This window comes from Gossypium hirsutum, chromosome A12, assembly GCF_007990345.1.
Source record: "Gossypium hirsutum isolate 1008001.06 chromosome A12, Gossypium_hirsutum_v2.1, whole genome shotgun sequence".
Taxonomy (NCBI): domain Eukaryota; kingdom Viridiplantae; phylum Streptophyta; class Magnoliopsida; order Malvales; family Malvaceae; genus Gossypium; species Gossypium hirsutum.
This window is the reverse complement of record NC_053435.1, coordinates 25226871-25231307: the sequence shown is the minus strand read 5'-3', so window position 1 is coordinate 25231307 and position 4437 is coordinate 25226871. Positions and strand designations below refer to the sequence as shown.

Below are 4437 nucleotides of genomic sequence, written 5' to 3'. Positions count from 1 at the left end.
CATGTTAGTCATGTAAACATATATATAAACCAAGTCATGGTTGAGCTCAACAATTAATCAAATTGCATATACATGTATCATCCATTTCATATACTCATATACCATGTAATATCATTTTCCATGTAACTAATATCTATACCTGTAATAGTTTGTATCGAACTCATGTCATAACGTATCAGAACATTGCCCGTTGAACCATTTATAATATTGTTGGATACACGGAATAGCTCACACATATTGTGCTAAACTGTAATTCGTCAATTCCTATACATGTATTCTCAAACGAGCCATGAATCGGTATGCTCTCACGAGCTGTAAATCGATAAGCTCATACGAGCTGAGAATCGGTAATCCCTAATGACATGTCATTTGTATCCTACGAATTCTTAAGGTTCAAACGGGGCTTGGTAATCGTCGTACCTCGTGAAATATGCGGTCAAGATTTATATATGGCAATTATACAAATCACATACATATAATTTAATTAAAATATATAAATACCCAATTTAATTACACAAACTTACCTTGACTAATATTCGTAGATACGGAGGCGATTAATCCAAGACTTTCTCTTTGCCTCGATCTAACTCCGTATGACGACTAGCTAGATCTATATGGATAAATTTAACTCAATTCAACACATAATTCTTTCAATTTAATCGAAAACATTTTTTGGCAAAATTACCATTTTGCCTCTGTGCTTTTAAATTTTTTTGCAATTTAGTCCCTAGGTTCGAAAAATGAAATTCAATCAATTTAACCTTTATCCAAGCTTAGCCGATTTTTATACATATTAGTACCAGCCCATATATTTCATAAATTCACAATTACACCACACAATATTTTTCACTTCTCAATTTAGCCCCTAATTAATAATTTCATCAAAATTTCTTTTACAGAAGTTGTTTATGTAAAAACAACCATTCATTTTCTATCATCAAACTTCAAAACTCAATCGATCTTTTTCTCGAGTCTCTAGCTTCAAAATCAACACGTCTTTTCTCTTTACTCATCTCCTCGACTTTATGTTCTTAATCAACCAATACAGCGAATTCTTTCAGCTCAAGATTCCAACCAAAAGCTTAATGTCCTCATTTAACCCTTCTTCGAATCTTTTACCAATAGCGGTCTTGGTCGAAACACACTCCTAAGCATATTTGCTCAATCTGAAAAATTCTTGCTCATAATCTGATATAGTCATACAGCCCTGTTTAACCTCTAGAAATTTTTTATGTTTCTGATCTAGAAACCTCTGACTAATATATTTCTTTCAGAAATAAGTTTGGAAAAATTCTCAAGTGATCCACTCTCTCAGCACAATAGAAATTAACGTGTTGCACCAGTTATAAGTCAAATCTTTTAATAATGATACCGTGTATTTAACGCACTCAACCGGTGAACAGGATAACTTATCAAAAACCTTGATTGTATTATCTAAATAGAATTCAGCTCTCTTGGGATCATCTTTAGTAGTAGCTTAAAATTCTTCAGCCCCATACTTACAAATCTTATCGACAGGTGGTTTACTAACTTAAGTTGGTTCCATACCTTGAGGAATAATAGGAACTGGTTGGAGAGCAGAAGGGGGTGGAGGTTGTTAAGCAACCGAGTTCGTCTGTACAAACTCGGTGAACCATTCATTCATCATCTAGAAGAAAGCTTCCTTAGTCTTTCTTCCCTGACCCTTAGATATAGCCTCGTACCCTCAGATACGACCCTCAAATCGTAGCTCTAATACCAATAAATGTAACACCCCTAACTCGTATTCATAGCCAGAACAGGGTTACAAAGTATTACAGGAGTTTACAGTACAAACAAATAGAATTTTAAAAATTTCGTAACATACCAATACTGATAAACCGTAATTTATACATATTTTTATCCCATACTTAGCATATTTTTGGATGAATTATCTTTAGATATGGTGAATTTGATGCTCCTAACCCTTAAGTTTCATGTTTTATACTTAGGTGAGAATAGGAGAGTAAAAAGAGCGATAAACGGACCAAAAACAAAGAAAATGGGTGAACGTAGGAAATCAACACCTCCTGGACTTCCTCACACGGGTAGTTCACACGCCTGTGTCTATTTAATATATTGCAACACCGCCTAAGCCACCTCACACGGGCGTGTCCCTGTCGAGCCCAAGTCTAGTCCTATTCGGAAAAGGCCACTCTTGAGGGTTTAGAAGCATTCTGAAGCCTATATAAACACCCCAAGAGGTACTTGAAAGGCACACACAGAGTAGGAGGGAAGGAATTACTTGAAGGAAGACGATTGATCCATCTCAAAAGCCAGATTCACCTTCAAGACTGAAGATCTCCCTTCAATTCCCTTCAAGAGTTCTTGGGTTTTCTTTATGTTTTGTTATCATTATTCTTTTGAGATGTTTTCTTTCATAAATATGAACTAAACCTCCTAAACACCTAAGGGGGATGAAACCTAAGACGGATCTTATTATTATTTTCTGAATTATATGATAAATATTTGATTTGTTCTTAATTATGTTTTCTTAATTCTTGCTTTGATATCCCAGGATATTAATTCAAGTTTTGATGTGCTTATTCAGAGGAGCAAAAGTCCCTGTCTAAGAGTAGATCTAACATAATTAAGCGGAGTTGATTGCACGCCTAGAGATAGGGTGACATAATTTTGCTGGATTAGGGTGAAACCTAATAAGGGAATCCATAAATCGAGTTAATGCAACACTAGGGGTTTTAATTAGAAAGAGATTTCAATTAATCAACCTAGGGTTAGACTTTGTTAGTCTCGAGAGAGATAATAATATAAATTAGGGATTTCTACGGATCAAGTCAAATGAATAAATCGTCTAATTCAGAGTCAATAACAAGTGAAGCCTAGGTGGATGTTTCCTTAGGTATTGTCCAAATCATTCAGTTTTCCCAAAAGTTATTTCCCCAATTCACTTTTTGTGCATTCTTAGTTTAATTATTAGTTTAGATAAAACAAACCCCTTTATTTTTAGTCTAGATAATAAGAAAAAAGTTAATACTAGTACTTTTAGTTCCTTTGGGTTCGACATCCCGATCTTGCCATAAGCTATACTACTGTTCGATAACGTGCGCTTGCCTTTGTCGTGATAATAGTTAGTTTTCAAGAATGGACATTCATAAATTATAAAACTTAGAACGATTTGTTCACATCAAGTTTTTGGTGCCGTTGCCGGGGAACTAAGATATTAGGAACACTTAATTTTTATTACTTTGGCCATTTATTTTATTGCAATTTAAATTTTATTTTGATTTTTGTTACTAAATTTTCCTTTTCCTTCTGGTAGGTTTTTATAGTTTATGACTAGACGAAACCCGTCGAGACCATTTCCTTTCGATAGTGATATCGATCGCACAACTTGCAAAAACCAAAGAGAAATAAGGCAAAGCCTAAGATACACAGAGAAAGAGCAAGAGGACGATATTTCCACCACAACCGAGGAGATGTCTAAAAATCAAGAAAATCTACTACCTCCTACGATTGCTACTGATCCAGTAAATTAGAATCCTTCTCCACGCACTATGTATGATTATGCTAAACCTACTTTAATATGAACTAAGTCAAGTATAGTTAGGCCTGCTGTTGCTGTAAATAATTTTGAACTGAAACCTAACATGATTCAAATGATACAACAGTTTGTTTAGTTTGACGGTTTGCAGGACGAGGACCCAAACACTCATTTGGCAAATTTTCTGGAATTCTGTGACACTTTTAAAATCAATGGCGTTTCTGATGATGCCGTTTGCCTTCGGTTATTTCCTTTTTCGTTGAGGAACAAAGCTAAAAGTGGTTGAACTCATTACCACGAGGGTCAATTACTACTTGGGAACAAATGACCGAAAAGTTTTTACTTAAATATTTTTCGCCGGCTAAAACGGCTAAGTTGAGGAATGACATCTCTTCTTTCGTGCAGATGGATCTCGAGACACTCTATAATGCATGGGAGAGATACAAGGATCTTTTGAGAAGGTGCCCTCACCATGGATTACCACTCTGGCTATAAGTTCAAACTTTTCAAAATGGCCTGAATCCTTCGACTAAACAAATGATTGATGCAGCTACTAGTGGGACTATCAATAATAAGACGCCTGAGGAGACTTATGAATTTATAGAAGAGATGTCACTAAATAATTATTAGTGGCAAGTCATGAGGACAAAGCCAACAAAAGCGGTCGGCGCTTTTAACGTCGATTCAGTCACCATGCTCTCTAATCAGGTAGAACTTTTGAATAGAAAAATTGATGGTTTACTTGGCTCTTCATAGGTTCACCCAGTAATGCAATGCAATACAAGTGGAGGAGGAACGAGCAATTCAGAATACCTACCTTATGGCCACAACATGGAAAACGAACAATTAAATTATATGGGTAATAATCCTTGACCTCAAAATAACCTATACAGTAATACTTATAATGCAGGGTGGAG

At 35.4% G+C, this 4437-nt stretch overlaps 1 non-coding gene across 1 annotated transcript; it reads right to left on the bottom strand.

Moving 5' to 3' along the window:
* Window positions 1-3892: 3892 nt before the first annotated feature.
* LOC121211727 (small nucleolar RNA R71) lies at window positions 3893-3999 on the bottom strand. Its single transcript, XR_005906945.1, has one exon. It is a non-coding gene; the product is annotated as a small nucleolar RNA R71 (small nucleolar RNA).
* Between the last annotated feature and the right edge of the window lie 438 nt (window positions 4000-4437).